General features: G+C 40.9%; 1 protein-coding gene across 4 annotated transcripts in view; it reads left to right on the forward strand.

Moving 5' to 3' along the window:
- VMP1 (vacuole membrane protein 1) overlaps positions 1-16,817 on the forward strand; it is a 138,750-nt gene that overhangs the window by 1,515 nt on the left and 120,418 nt on the right. For 2 of the 4 annotated variants that reach the window (XM_032280709.1, XM_032280711.1), the window contains exon 2: positions 13,864-13,920. The exons of the other annotated variants lie outside the window; for them this stretch is intronic. The gene's annotated coding sequence lies outside the window, so the exon portion shown is untranslated. The remainder of the gene's footprint in view (positions 1-13,863; positions 13,921-16,817) is intronic. 4 annotated transcript variants of the gene reach the window in all.

Consider the following 16,817-nt stretch of genomic DNA (forward strand, 5'->3'; position numbering starts at 1 on the left):
ACTTGACTTTCAAACAAGGTGACAAGATTTGAGATATGGGGTTATAATAGTTAGATGTATCATTAATTTAACGTTCAGTAAATTTGCTTCTTGATTATACAACTGCCAAATCTGATCTTATATTCCTTATGTTCAATTGAAGGACTGATGATCCAGTTTTGCTCACTTCTCCAACTTCTCGCTTTTGGCTTGAATCACCATTTTTTAGGATTTTGGTGATTATTAAACTTTAAATCAGAAGATCTGGATTGAAGTCTGGGCTCCAACACTTGTTAAGTAATGGCTGACAGGTTGCCTAACATTCTGAGCTGGTCTAGATTGTGTTGATAAAAATTCTGCTCACTTTCTTGCATACAGCTGTCACAAAGATTAAATGAGATCGTAAACATGAAATTATTACATAAATGAAAATATAATATCACTTTACTCTTAGAACTGGAGCTATGTCAGTGCAGAATACTGTTGCTTTGCATCATTATCTGAAAATATTATCACATAATTTTCTGAGATGATCTTTGCCCTACTTTTAAACACAGTAAAGTTAGCAAAGAATAGTTTGATACTATGATCCATTGAATTAATCACCGTGGTTAATAAATAGGTGCCTGGAAAATGAGTATAGTTTTGCATTTGGGAGTTTAAATCTGATCCTTTTTGGTCATCATTTATTATCACTTGAGAATTTCCAAGTGCAGACAAAGCTGAAGTTTATTGCTTATGTATAGTTAGGATTAGAAGTAGTCCTACCTTACTTACATTAAGAAACCTCATTATTTCATTGAAACCAATATTTATAATTAGAAGGAACTTCTGTGAACGTATAGGTAGATTCTTATTTAACAGAGGAGAAAATTAAGGGTCAGAAACAATCAGCAATTAGTAACTGGCTTGCTTGAGGTCAACTGGCTTAGGTAGTGCTAGAACCTGAACTGTAAGGTCTCAGGTGTTTTTTCTGTTCTAACAAGATTGTATCCAGGCATCTCATTATGGTTTGGTAATATTTCCTGGTTCACATGAAAATGATTACTCTTAATTATTAAAGGGATCTATCCACATACACACATAGACACATAAACCTTATTTACAAACTTTTTTTCTCTCTTTAGCTAGTTTAGTCTTATAAATTGTAGCATAACGAAACCTGTGCTTGGCTAGATCTGAAGTGTAATAGCTTAAGGAAAGAAAATCAGTTATATTCTTCAGAGTAGTTTTTCCCAGTTCATGTTTCATGACTATCACGTGTTGAGTTATCTTCTTTCTGGCCAGTGGAAATGACAGAGGAGCCTTGTAGTAGGTGTCTACTGTGAATGTCGTTGCTAAAGAGTAGGAGAGAACTGGCCGGGGACGTGGCTCACCGCTGTAATCCAGCACTTTTGGAGGCTGAGGCGGGCAAATCACCTGAGGTCAGGAGTTGAGACCAGCCTGTCTAACATAGTGAAACCCCATCTCTACAAAAAATAGAAAAAATTAGCCAGGCATGGTGGTGGACACCTGTAATCCCAGCTCCTCGGAAGGCTGATGCACAAGAATCGCTTGAACCACCAGGCAGTGGTTGTAGTGAGCCGAGATTGCACCACAACACTCCAGCCTGGGCAACAGAGGAAGACTCCATTAAAAAAAAAAAAAAAAAAAATGGCCATGCGCGGTGGCTGATGCCTGTAATCCCAGCACTTTGAGAGGCCACGGTGGGCGGATTGCCAGAGCCTCAGGGCGTTGCAACCAGTCTGGGCAACACGGTGAAACCCCGTCTCTACTTATAAAAACACAAAAAATTAGCTGGGCGTGGCGGTGTGCACCTGTAGTCCCAGCTACTGGGGAGGCGGAGGCAAGAGAATTGCTTAAACCCGGGAGGCAGAGGTTGCAGATTGCGCTGCTGCACTCCAGCTCTGGTGACAGAGCTCCGTCAAAACAAAACAAAGAAACTTTCCAAGCTGTTTGTAATTTTAATATTTTGTTCCGTTAATTATCTGTTATATTAGAGAGCCATTTCTCTAGTTACTTTATTCTGAGTAAAGTCATTGTAGAAGAATTAATACTTTGTATTGTTGAGTACTCTTTTTTTGGTTCCATTGATTTCACAAACTTTTTAGTCTCTTTAGTCCTTCTCAGAGATGATAGTGCTAAATGCTACTATCATTCCTATTTTTGCCCAAGTGCCCTTGGTGTGTCTCCCATTTTGGTGTGAAAATGAACTCTAGATTAGAGAATCCTAATAAACAGGACAAATGGAAGTGATAACTTTGTTGTGGTTTTGTAAATTGTTAATCTGCTTTCACAAAGCCTTGCAAGTATTTTGGGGAGTAGTAAATTTTTCAGACCATATTGCCTCAAGAAATTCCTTATTTTGTATGGCAAAGCAATTTTGGTTAGAGTTTGCTGGACTGAGGTTAGGTATTATGTAGACTCTTATACAAAGCTCATTTTGAAATATGCTCCTTAGTTTGCAGAATCAAGGAAATTTGAACAGGAGATAATTTTCTGTGTCAAATAAAAGGTGATACTTAAAGTTTAAGGCATATTTAAATTAAGCAAGGGCAATGTATTGAGAAATTATATCCCAGCTAGTATACCTATAGTTGCTGAAGAGTTTGTTAGTATTCTCAAACTACTTAATCTTTTCGTTAGTTCATGGGAGTATTTTCTCTTGTCCTTGAGTTTTTAAATGATAAGTTTGTTCTTTGTAGATTATCTGGAAGGACTAGGTAGGCAGTGTTAAAAGCCAGAGCTATAATAAAGCTAGACTGCTTTTTTCAAATTCCAGCTCTGTTACTGTGCAACCCTTGGATTAGTTGCTTCTTGCTATCTCAGTTTCCTCCTAGTAATGAAGTCAATACCTTGATTGTTAGGATCACGTGAATAGGTTTAAATAAAGCATTTAGAACAGTGTCTGTAGCATAATGATTGTGATCATTATCATCATGCGGCCCCCTAAGCTATTGCCAAGAACTCTTTCCCAGCCCTCTTCTAAAAGCATATCCTTATATTGCTTCCTTAATCTTTGTTTGCTCATTATTAATGAAGTTCCAGTAAATAAATATCTGAGTATACATTTCATTTTGTGTATATTTTACAACATATGTGAGATTCTTAACCAAATGAGGCATTCTTTTGGGCCATTCTGTTAACCTTTTGGTATTAACAGGTTACATTATCTGTGTAAGCCATAATACAGAATTTGGCACTTGAAACTGTTAATGTTTAATGATATATTTTAGCACAAAAGATCATTTTCCAGTGACATCTGTTACCTTATCTGTTCATTATCCAGTCAGTGAACAAACATCTTGTATCCCAGGCCTTACACCAAGTTCTGGGGAAAACAATGGGAAACAAGAATTGTTAGGAGTGCAGCAGATGAGGGCCTAAGAGAGAGTTAAGGTGGATATATGCTTCTTTGAGGCCGAAGCATAATAGACTTGAATACATTGACGTGGGATGATATGGGAAGTATATGCAGGATCCAGGTCATGTAGAATTTTGTAGGCTGAGGGAATTAGTTTGGATCTGATTTTGAGGGCAGTAGGAAATCATTCTACAATTTTAAGTAGAGGAGTAATAGGATTTATAAGAAGTTCATTGTTGCTCTTGTGTGAAGGATGAATTGAACAGTGCAAGAATAGAAATGGAGAGAGAAGTTGAGAGTCCCCTGCAGTAATTCAAGTAGAAGATGAAGATGGTCTGGACTAGAAGGGTGGCAAACTAGACGGACAGCAGTGTGTGGATACCAAATATATTTATTTGGTATAAGACTTGGTCTTGGATTAAATGAGTGGTAAGGAAAAGGGAAGAGTCGGGGATGACTAAGCTTCTGGATTTAGTGACTGGGTAGGTGGTTTTGCCAGGTACTGGGAGAAGGGAGGCTTGGAGAAGACCAGGTTTGTTTGTTACAAGAAGGTGGGTAGGTGTAGGGAGAAAAGGACATGTTAATTTTGAGACACTTAAGAATCATCCAAGTCGCTCACTTATGTGTATAAATCTAGAGGTCAAAAACAGAAATACAAACATGGGATAGTATTTTAAACTAAACCATGGACCAGATGAGTCACTTGGGGAGATAGGAAGAGGAGAGGGCTGAGGTCAGGTAAAAGAAAGATCTTGGTTGGGCACGGTACCTCACGCCTGTAATCCCAGAACTTTGGGAGGCTGGGGTGGGTGGATCGCTTGAGTCCAGGAGTTCGAGACCAACCTGGACCACATCGTGAACCCTGTCTCTAATTATTATTATTATTATTATTTTCTTAAAGATCTGGCAAAGGAGACTAATAAGGTATCTTGGGACTGGGCATGGTGGCTCACACCTGTAATCCCAACACTTTGAGAGGCCAAGGTGGGCAGATCACTTGCAGTCAAGAGTTCAAGACCAACCTGGCCAACATGGTGAAACCCCGTCTCTACTAAAAATACAAAAATTAGCTGGACATGGTGGTGGGCACCTATAATCCCTGCTGCTCGGGAGGCAGAGGCAGGGGCATCACTTGAACCTCGGAGGCAGAGGTTGCAGTGAGCCAAGATCATGCCACTGAACTCCAACCTCAAAAGGGAGAAAAAAAAAAGATGTTTTAATCTGTTTTCTGTTGCTTATACCAGAATACTTGAAACTGGGTAGTTTATAAAGAAAAGGAATTTATTTTTTATAGTTTTGGAGGCTGAAAAGTTCAAGATCGAGTTGCCACTTTGGGTGAGGGCCTTCTTGCTGGTGGGACTCTGCAGAGTGCCAAGTATATCACATGGAGAGGGAGCTGAGTGTGCAAGCTCGGTTCTCTTCTTCTCTGCTTAGAAAGCAACCGGTCCTACCCCCATGATAACCCATTAATCTGAATGGATTAATTCATTCAGAAAGGCAGAGCCTCCATGACCCAATCACCTCATGAAGGCCTGCCCCTCTATACTGCCACATAAGGGTTTTTTTTTTCTTTTTCTTTTTTTTTTTTTTTTAGATGGAGTTTCGCTCTTGTTACCAGGCTGGAGTGCAATTGTGCAATCTCAGCTAACCACAACCTCTGCCTCCCAGGTTCAAGTGATTTTCCTGCCTCCGCCTCCTGAGTAGCTGGAATTACAGGGATGCGCCACCACAGCTGGCTAATTTTGTATTTTTAGTAGAGACAGGGGTTTCTCCATGTTGGTCAGCCTGGTCTCAAACTCCTGACCTCAGGTGATCCGCCGCCTCAGCCTCCCAAGTGCTGGGATTACAGGCATGAGCCACTGCCCCTGGCCTAGGCCTCCCAAAGTGTTGGGATTACAGGCGTGAGCCACCAAGCCCGGCCTAGGGGTTAAATTTTAACATGAGTTTTGGAGGAGACACAAACTATAACAGAAGGAGTGTTTGAAAAAAGAAAGGTCAGATACACAGACTTAATAAAAGTGGTTACATCTAGCAGGGAGAGTGGGGAACAAGGTTTTTTACTTTTTTCAAAAGTGGTTACATCTAGCAGGGAGAGTGGGGAACAAGGTTATTTACTTTATACACACACACACACATATACATATATACATATATATATATATATATATATGTAAAATTTTAAAGCACATGAAAGTTGTTCTTGCTTTTTTTGTGTGGAGGTGGGGCGGACTTTGAGCCGGGATCTCTGTCACCCAGGCTAGATTGCTAGATTGCAGTGGCATGATCACTGCTCACTGCAGTCTTGAACTTCTAGGCTCAAGCAGTCCTCCCACATCAGCCTCCTGTCTGTGACCACAGATACCATGTGGTGCATGCCACCACACAGGAGTAATTTTTGAAATTTTTTGGTAGGGATGGGGTCTTGTTATGTTGCCCAGGCTGGTCATGCACTCCTGGACTCAGGTGATCCTCTCACCTTGGCCTCCCAAAGTGCTGAGATTATAAGCATGAACCACTGTGCCTGGCCTATTTCTGTATTCTCTTCTTTTCCATCGATTTCTGACTATACTTTTACCAATACCACACTGTTATGATTACTATATAGTAAATGTTGAAATCAGTGCAAGTCCTTCAGCCTTGTTCTTATATCAAAGTTGTTTTGGCTACTTTAAGTTTTTTTGCATTTGTGTAAGAATTTGAATTGTTTTTTTTTTCTTTTTTTTTTTTTTTTTTTTTTTTTTTGAGACTGAGTCTCGCTCTGTCACCTAGGCTAGAATGGAGTGCAGTGGCGTGATCTTGGCTCACTGCAACCTCTGCCTCCTGGGTTCAAGCGATTCTCCTGTCTCAGCCTCCTGAGTACCTGGGATTACATGTGCGCACTGCCACACCTGGTTAATTTTTGTATTTTTAGTAGAGATGGGATTTCACCATGTTGGCCAGGCTGATCTCAAACTCCTGACCTCAAGTGATCTGCTCACCTAGGCCTCCCAAAGTGCTGGGATTACAGGTGTGAACCACCACGCCCAGCCTGAATTGCTTTTTTATAAAGCTTGTTTGAATTTGATTAGTCTTCATTAATGCTATACATCACTTCGGGTGCTGTATTAGTCCGTTTTCACACTGTTATAATGATACTGCCTGAGACTGGGTAATTTATAAAGGAAAGTGGTTTAATAGACTCACAGTTCTGTATGGCTGAGAAGGCCTCAGGAAACTTACAATCATGGTGGGAGGGGAAGCAGGAACCTTCTTCACAAGGCAGCAGAAGAGAGAAGAGTATGCGAAGGAGGAACTGTCAAATACATCACCATAAGATCTCCTGAGAACTCACTCACTATCATGAGAACAGCGTGGGGAAACCGCCCATGTGATCCAATCACCTCCTTCCCTGGACACGTCGGGATTACAATTTAGGTGGGGACATAGCGCCAAATCATGTCATGGTAAATGGACATAGTAACAATATTGAGTCTTCCAAACAATCACACACAATATGCTAATCATTGATTTAGGCTCTGTATAATTTATTTTCTTTACTTCTTTTTTAGAGTAGAGTTACTTATATTTTGTTAAATTTGTCTCTAAATATATTTTCAGATGTTATTGAATCTGAAATTTTAAAAAATTATTTCAAGTATGTAATAGTCCAATTTTTATTCCAAGTATATAGTAGAAAGTATTTGTTGGCCGGGCGCGGTGGCTCAAGCCTGTAATCCCAGCACTTTGGGAGGCCGAGGCGGGTGGATCACGAGGTCAAGAGATCGAGACCATCCTGGTCAACATGGTGAAACCCCGTCTCTACTAAAAAAATACAAAAAATTAGCTGGGCATGGTGGTGCGTGCCTGTAATCCCAGCTACTCAGGAGGCTGAGGCAGGAGAATTGCCTGAACCCAGGAGGCGGAGGTTGCGGTGAGCCGAGATTGCGCCATTGCACTCCAGCCTGGGTAACATGAGTGAAACTCCGTCTCAAAAAAAAAAAAAATATTTGTTTTGATCTTTTATCCTGTGACCTTGCTAAATTCACTTTGTTCTGGTAGTTCTGAGCATTTTTAAATTTCCTTTATTTTGAGCTATGTTATTTAGGACTGTGTGCATTAACTTCTAACTACCTAGAAACTTTTTCTTTGTTTTTTTGGTACTAAAGGTTGACATAATTTCTGGCTTATCAGAGAATGTCATTTATAATGCCCCCTCTTGGCAATTTTTTGAGACTTGTTTCTTGGCTTAATCATAAGTGTGGCTCATGATAACGTTCAGTATCCCTACAGTGGTGTTACTTTAGAAAGAATAGAGGATATAAATGTCAAAGCAGGTGTTTGGTCAGACTTTTCCAAGTCCAAATTCAATAGTTCTTCTATTCTGCTGTACATCACAGTCTAGTGAGAGTATTTTCACCCCAGTTATACAAGTGTAAGTGCCCCAGGTATTTGGGGACAGTAAAGTAGGGAGTTTCATAGATACGAGTCAGTTTAAGTAATAAGAATCAGCAGGGATGAGTGTTCTGTTAATTCTAGTAATGGGGAGCATTTGAGAACACTAGGACAAGCCAAACTTCTGAGACCATTTTTTCATCTGTGTGCATATGTGTGTGACTCTGAAATTCCTTTGTGACCACTGAAAATCCTCTCACTGGACTGTTTTGTGCAGTAGAAGAACTATTGAATCTGGACTTGGGAAAGTGAGGCTGAACTGCTCTGACATTTATATGCTGCAGAGTTGCTATTTGGAGCCCTTGGAGCACTTGATCTCTCATTTGTAAAAAACAAGGATAAAAATAACTGTCCTTTAAAGATGGTTGTTAGCATTATGTTTGTTCACTTATTTTTAAACTATAAATCAGTATACATAAGTAGTCGTCATTACATACATCCAAAACTGTACCCTAGTGCTAGTTGGAATTTTTTTACTATTAGAAAGGAAATTTACGGCATTCATTTACTCCATGTGCTGCATAATAATTGAACGAGGAAAGAGAGAATCAGGCATGTGAGGTGACAATGCCAAGGTCTCACAGTTAGCCAAATCTCCCAACTCTAGTCTGGTATTCCTTCACTTTTTTTTTTTTTTTTAGACAGAGTTTTACTGTGTCACCCACGCTGGAATGCAATGGCACAGGCTGGGCTCACTGCAGCCTCTGCCTCCCAGGTTCAAGCGATTCTCCTGCCTCAGCCTCCTGAGTAGCTGGGACTATAGGTATGAGCCACCACACCTGGCTAATTTTTGTATTTTTAGTAGAGACAGGGTTTCACTATGTTGGCCAGGTTGGTCTTAAACTCCTGACCTTGTGATTGCCTGCCTTGGCCTCCCAAAGTGCTGAGATTACAGGCATGAGCCACCGCACCCAGCCCTCATTAATTCATAACCTTATTCTTAGGCCCCCATCTTTTTGATGAAAATGTTTTGCTAAGATTCCATTGGTTATGAAAAACTGCATGAACAGTTAGATTAATAGAAAATGAGAAATGGGATTTTTCTTTTTTTCTTTTTCTTTCCTTTTTTTTTTTTTTTCTTTTGGAGTCAGACTCTTGCTGTGTCACCCCGGCTGGAGTGCAGTGGCACCGCCTCGACTCAACTGGGATTACCGCCTCACTGCAACCTCTACCTCCCAGGCTCAAGTGATTCTCATTCCTCAGCTTCCCAAGGACCTGGGACTATAGGCCTGTACCACCAGTCCCAGTTAATTTTTGTATTTTTAGTAGAGATAGGGTTCCACAGTGTTGGCCAGGCTAGTCTTGAACTCTTAGCCTCAAATAATCCTCCTACCTCCCACCTCTGGCTCAGTGGCCACGCCTATAATCCCAGCACTTTGGGAGGCCAAGGCAGTGGATCACCTGAGGTCAGGGGTTTGATACCAGCCTGGCCAACATAGAGAAACCCTGTCTCTATCAAAGATACAAAAATTAGCTGGGTATGGTGGCATGTGCCTGTAATCCCAGCTACTCTGGATGGAGGCTGAGACAGGAGAATCCCTTGAACCTGGGAGGTAGAGGTTTCAGTGAGCCAAAATGGCACTACTGTACTCCAGTCTAGGTGACAGAACAAGATTTTGTTTTAAAAAGAGAAAAAAAATTAGACCCAGTGCAGTTTCTAATTTTTCAACAAATAGAAACCTGTGATGAGTTGAGTGTATTTTATACCTTACTAGATTTAAGTTGAGGAACTTTTTTTTTTTTTTTTTTTTTGTGTGTGTGTGTGAGGTGGAGTCTCACTCTGTTGCCCAGGTTGGAGGGCAGTGGTGCGATCTCGACTCACTGCAACCTCCGCCCCACAGGTTCAAGCAATTCTCTGCCTCAACCTCCTGAGTACCGAGTAACTGGGATTACAGGCGCCCACCACCATGCCTGGATAATTTTTTGTATTTTTAGTAGAGACAGGTTTTCACCATCTTGTCCAGGCTGGTCTTAAACTCCTGACCTTATGATCCACCTGCCTCAGCCTTCCAAAATGCTGGGATTACAGGCGTGAGCCCCCACACCCAGCCAAGTTAAGGAACTTTTTAGGCCAGAAACACATACCCTTATAACCTGCTGATCCATTATTGAGAGATTTTATGGAGATTCTGAATGCTTTTAAATTGTATCCTAATCTGGGGTTATGATTTGTCAGTTCCCCAAAACTGACTGACTTCCTTCCTTTCTTCCTTCTCTCCTTCCTTCACTCCTTTCTTTTCTTTCAACACAGTCTTATTCTGTCACCCAGGTTGGGGTGCAGTGGCACAATCATAGCTCACGGCAGGCTCAAACTCTTGGACTCAGGCAGTCCTCTGGCTTCAGCCTCCCAAGTAGCTGGGACTACAGGCACATACCACCATACCTGGCTAATTACTTTTTGTTTTAAGAGATGGAGTATCACTGTGTTTCCCAGGCTGGTCTGGACCTCTTGGCCTCAAACTATCCTCCTGCCTCAGCCCCTCAAAATGATGGGATTATTACAGGCGTGAACAATCTTGCCCAGCCCTCCCAAAGACTTTAGAAAGTTGAAAAAAAAATTGCTGGCCATGGTGACTCAAACTTGTAAGTCACTCCCCAGCACTTTGGGAGGCCAAGGCGGGTGGATCACAAGGTCAGGAGTTCGAGAACAGCCTGGCCAACATGGTGAAACCCGTATCTACTAAAAATACACAAATTAGCCAGGCACAGTGGCAGGCGCCTGTAATCTCAGCTACTGGGGAGACTGAGGAATGAGAATCACTTGAATGTGGGTGGCAGAGGTTGCAGTGAACCAAGATAGCACCACTGCACTCCAGCTTGGGCAACAGAGCAAGACTCCATCTCAAAAAAAAAAAAAAAAAAAAAAGTTGAAAAAGATTCAAGAAATTTTTTTCATATATTCCCATTCACGTCATTATGAATTTTCAGAGTACGTGTTATTTAACTGGCATAACCACATGATAGATACTGTTATCTGATTTAGAGTGTCAGATGATGTGGTAGTTACTCTGATATTGTGCTTTGCTTTTTTTTTTTTTTTGAGACAGAGTCTCACTCTTTCACCTACACTGCAGTGCAATGGCGTAATCTTGGCTCACTGCAACCTCCACCTCCCAGATTCAAGCAATTCTCCTGCCTCAGTCTCCCGAGTAGCTGGGATTACAGGCACCCATTTTTAGTAGAGATGGGGTTTTACCATGTCAGCCAGGCTGGTCTCAAACACCTGACCTGGTGATCCACCCACCTCGGCCTCCCAAAGTGCTGGGATTACAGCTGTGAGCCAACTGTGCCCGGCTTGTGCATTTTATTTGAATTATCTTTGGCTTTATACCCCTGCACAAGCAGAAAACTCTATCAAAGCCTCATTTGTCAAGGTATATTACTCAGATTATTTCTTTTGTTTTGAAGTGTAAATCACAATTCCCTAATCTTAACAGTTTTAGGGAAATCTACAGCTAATTTGGAGTAGTCTAACCCAATTAAGAATAGATACTTCTGGAGGTTGAGGCTCAAGTATTGCTTGAGCCCAAAGAGTTCCAGGCTGTGGTGAGCTGTGATCGTGCTACTGCACTCTGGCCTGTGTGACAGAGGAAGACCCTGTCACAAAACAAATTAAAAAAAAATAGTTACATCTGAAAGCAAGAAATGTTACTGAGAAGTATAATACTTTCTGGCTGTCTTTTTGTGCCTTGTAAGAAGAACAATGTGTTTTATTGAGCACACTGACATAATTTTTTTTTTTTTTTTGAGAAAGTAGAATTCATTTGGATAGAGGATTTTTTTTTTTAAAGAAATATGTTTTATTTTGGAATGATATTGCCAAGAAAATAGAAATCAATGGCTTTGTTACTCTCACTTTCTTTTCCTTTTCTACCTTGTTAACTTTTCCAATAACTCTTACATTACTTGGGGAGATGCTTTTATCATGTCATCCATAAATGGTTTTTGTTTTGCTTTGGGGGACTCTCAGTAATTTACTTGCACATTGTTTTCGTATTACAAGTGTGGCTAATGTTTAAAATGAATGGAGTATTATAGTCTTAGCACTGGATATACAGCCTACAAAGAACCTTTGTGAGCTGATTTTTGCAGTGCTTTCTAAGCACTTCTGCAGGAAACAACCCCACGTTTAATGTTAACTCTGTTTTAAATGCCTCAGCTGTATTTAAGGTCTGTTACACTCCTTAAATGTATTTCTTGTATCTATATAAATGTTCACAATGAAAATTATTTGACGTTTGAGTTATGTTTCTGCCCGGTTTCTGTCTTCTCAACCCATCCACAGACCTATAAGATTTGTTTCAGCAACCTCATTTTTACAAACAAAACTGACATACATGCACTCGGTGCAAAGTAAATGCCATTGAAGGTCAAGAGTACGTGTCAGATTTCTGTTTGAGGATATTTCAGTATTTTAAAGAGACTAGTAATACTTTGATTTACCCCTACATCTAGGAATCTTACTGACATTGTATCATCACAGATTTCAAAAATTATTGCTACTTTATTGAATTTTGAAAAGTGGCTCTCTCTAAAAATGATTATTTCATCTTACTTTAGCTATGTGGATCGACTAGAACCCTTTTACCTCATAATAATTTTTGACAGATTGTCGTTGTAGCACATTTCAAGATGTTTAGACTGATGACGAATAATTCATTGTTGTTATACAACACAAAAACTAAGATTGTTCTAAATCTGTGGCTGTTTCTGTTATGTAGGATATGGAAACCAGTTACATAGGCTTTTGTATAGCATACTAATATGGAAAGCAGGTACCTGTAAGTGAATTCTCAGGGCAATATTTGCCATGGTTTTTTGGAAAATTGTGACATTCAAGAGACATGTAGATTGACGGGTATGATACTGCATTTAAAGAGCAAGGAGAAACTAACATTAAGTGACTGCTATGTGCAAGTCACTGTGTAATGCACTTTCATGTAATTTATCTTGGCCAGGCGTGGTGGTTCTCGCCTATAATCCAAGAACTTTGGGAGGCTGAGGCAGGTGGATCACTTGAGGTCAGGAGTTCTAGACCAGCCTGACCAACATAGTGAAACCCCTTCTCTACCAAATACAAAATATTAGCCAGGCATGGTGGCACATGTAATCCCAGCTACTTGGGAGGCAGAGGCAGGAGACTCATTTGAACCTGGGAGGCGAGGTTGCAGTGAGCTGAGATTGTACCATTGCACTCCAGCCTGGGCAACAAGACAAAATTCCTTCTCAAAAAAAAAAATTATCTTAAAGTAGAGGAGCTAAATTGTTGAGAGTTCCCCAAAGCAAAACAAACACATTTAAGGATGACATAAAAATAGGAATGGGGGCCAGGCGCGGTGGCTCACGCCTGTAATCCCAGCACTTTAAGAGGCCAAGGCAGGTGAATCACCTGAGGTCAAGAGTTTGAGACCAGCCTGGCTAACATGGCGAAACCCTGTCTCTACTAAAAATACAAAAATTAGCCTGGCATGGTGCCATGCACCTGTAATTCCAGCTACTTGGGAGGCTTGAGGCGGAGGTTGCAGTGAGCCAAGATCACGCCATTGCACTCCAGCCTGGGGGACAAGAGCAAGTCTCCATCTCAAAAGATAATAATAAGGATTTGGATATTTTACAAATATGCTCAAATGCAGATTATTTAACCTGAAGTCATATAACTTGTAGTCAAGACGTATTGGCAGCTTTCAAGCACTAAGTTTCCCTCTTTCCCTATAAAATGGGTCATGATGAAGATGATAATGAGTAAGATAAACAGGGTATGTTAATGCTAGATTAGTCACTGTTGCAGTTTAAAGACACATGCAGTAAAATACATCAGGTTTTTCTGGATGAAAGGTAGTCTAGGTAGGCAAGGTGGCTCACACCTGTAATCCCAGCATTTTGGGAGGCCGAGACAGGAGGATCACTTGTTACCCAGATCACTCTGGGTTACATAGAGTCTGTCTCTACAAAAACAAAACAAAACAAAACAGTTCTCCAACCTGGATACCCTTATTTATACTACTCATCTTTGTATTGCTCTGCTAGGGTTGTCATAACAGAATACCACAGGCTGGATGGCTTAAACAACAGAAATTTTTTTCTCCCAGTTTTGTAGGCTGAAAGTCCAAGATCAAGGTGCCTTGATCAAGCAGGGTTGATTTCTGGTAAGGACTCTCTTCCTGGCTTACAGACAGCCATCTTCTCTCTGTGTCCTTATATAGTCTTACCTGTGTGTCTAGGTAGAAGAGAAAGCTGTCTGGTACTTCTTCCAATAAGGACTGAGTCCCTATTAGGGTACCACCCTTATTAGTTCATTTAACCTTAATTACCTTCTTAAAGGTAGTATCTCCAAATTATAGTCACGTGAGTGTTAGGACTTCACCATATGAATTTGGTGGGGGCACAGTTCAGCCCATTACAAGCATGTTCTCTTACAGCTAATCTGCACGAGAAGCCAGATTATAATCAAAATATTATTTGGGAGCATGAACTCAAAGGTGGATGGCAAGATGATCAAAGGCCTTGATAATCATAATGCTTTGTGCCCTGGTAGATAGAAGACTTATAGGCTGAGTAACTTCTGCTGCACTGTGCTGGAGGTAGATTTGCTGTTTTGTCTTGTTGAGCTTTTCTTTTTTCATAAAACCAGTCCCCTTAAATTATTTTTTTTTTCAGGCAGTTTAGTTAAAATTTTATGGTTATGAGCCCAGCCTAATGGCCCCCCAGTGTAACATAAAAAACTTACAGCATTCTGTACCACTTCTTTCTGATAAAAACAAAAACAATAACTTACAGCAACCTGTACTCCCAATCTGATTAGATTTGAGTCTTAGGCCAGGCACAGTGGCTTATGCCCATAACCCCAATACTTGGGAGGCTGAGGCTAGCTGATCGCCTGAGGTCAGGAGTTCGAGACTAGCCTGGCCAACGTGGTGAAACCCTGTCTCTACTAAAAATACAAAAAATTTAGCCAGGCATGGTAGCGGATGTCTGTAATCCCAGCTACTGGGGAGGCTGAGACAGGAGAATGTCTTGAACCTGGGAGGCAGAGGTTGCCGTGAGCCGTGATTGCACCACTGCATTCCAGCCTGGGCTATAGAGCAAGACTGCCTCAAAAAAAAAAAAAAAGAAAGAAAGAAAAAAGAAAAGAGAAAAGATTGAGTCTTTAACTCTGAATCACATTTTGGGGCCAGCTCTTATATTAACTAACTTTTCTAGATTGAGGTTGTCCCTTTCAAAATCTCAGAAAAATGATTTTAAATTTAGTTTGCAGGATGGAGTTGTCTTCCCAATAGGTCAGTGTACTCCTAAGATCATCGTTGTATCAGGGTCCTGCTTCCAGGTTTCTCACTACCTTGTTTTGTGACATTATATATAAGCCACTTACCTCTGAGATGTTTATCTGTGAATAAGTAGTAGAATAGGCTTGATACTCTTCTGTGATCCTAATTATTCTTACAGCATATTCATAAAGCACTTTCTTAAAGCACTATTGCTACATTATTTTGCCTTTGAAAGAAAGAATTGTCAGTAAGTAGAGGGTATTTAAGGCTGAGTGAATAGATGACATCATTAGGGAGAGCGTATAAAGGGAACCGAAAAAGGAATCTAGGACCAGGCTTTGAAGAACCCCAGGAAGCAGAGCAGGGGGAGCTGTCGAGAAATAGAAAAACGAGAGTATTTCAAGAAATAGGGAGTGGATACTTGTGTTCAGTGAAGGTAAGAGGTTCAGTAAGATGTGTCCTTTGGATTTGGCAAATGGAGGTCATTGGCAATCTTGACAAAAGCAATTTATTTTTACTTGTCGGGGCACAAGTCATATCATAATGGATCTAGCAGAAATTTGGTGATGAGTAAGTGGAGACTGTGTGTATGTAGGCAACTCTTTTAAGAACTGTTTATGAAGAAGGAGTGAAAAATGGGAAATACTGAATACTTATTTTCTGGTGAGAATAAAGGTGTAAAGATTGATTACACAGTGAGAACAGAAGGAGCAAAGTCCCTGAGAAGGAGGAAGGGAATGATACATATATTGACGTAATGGCCTTCGTTAAGTAGAGGACACAGCGGACATTGCGGAGTCATAAAGAGAGAATGAATGCTAACATGGATGGAGGTATAAATATTTTAGTAGGCTTAGTAGTAGAGGGATTGGTGAATTCTCTCACTGCTTTTGTTATTTAAAAAAATGAAACGGTGCTGGACACGGTTCATGCCTGTAATCCTAGCACTTTGGAAGGCCAAGGCAGGCAGATCACTTGAGCCCAGGAGTTCAAAACCAGCCTGGGCAACATGGTGAAACTCAGTCTCTACAAAAAATATAAAAATTAGCCGGACATGGTGTCATGTGCCTGTAGTCCTAGCTGCTCGGGAGGCTCACCTGAGCCCAGGAGGTCAAGGATGCAGTAAGCCATGATCACATCATTGCACTCCAGGCTGGGGGACAGAGACCCTGTCTCAAAAAAAAAAAGTCAGTGTTGAAAATAAGAAAGGAGAAAGGGGGGTAAAATGTTTTGGGAGTGAGAACAAAGAATGAAGTAGTTGTCAGAATAAAAAAAAAGTTTATTAGTAGGAGTCATCAATTTTAGTTTTGAGATTTGGCATCTTAATAATTGGGCTGGGTGAAGAAGCTCACGCCTGTAATCCCAGCACTTTGGGAGGCTGAGATGGGCAGATCACTTGAGCCCAGGAGTTTGAGACCAGCCTGCGCAACATGGCGAAACCACATCTCTACAAAAAATATAAAAATTAGCCTGTCATGGTGGTGCACACCTGTAGTCCCAGCTACTTGGGATGCTGAGACAGGAGGATCATTTGAACCCAGGAGGCAGAGGTTGCAGTAAGCCAATATTGTGCTATTGCATTCCAGTCTGCGGAATTAAGAGTGAGACTCTGTCTTAAAAATGATAATAGGCTGTGCGCAGTGGCTCATGCCTGGAATCCTAGTACTTTGGGAGGCCAAGACAGGCGGATCATGAGATCAAGAGTTCAAGACCAGCCTGGCCGACACAGTGAAACCCCGTCTCTACTAAAAACACAAAAATTAGCTGGGCATGGTGGC

Source organism: Sapajus apella, unplaced genomic scaffold (genome assembly GCF_009761245.1).
Source record: "Sapajus apella isolate SASKATOON/1434 unplaced genomic scaffold, GSC_monkey_1.0 scaffold12, whole genome shotgun sequence".
Classification (NCBI taxonomy): domain Eukaryota; kingdom Metazoa; phylum Chordata; class Mammalia; order Primates; family Cebidae; genus Sapajus; species Sapajus apella.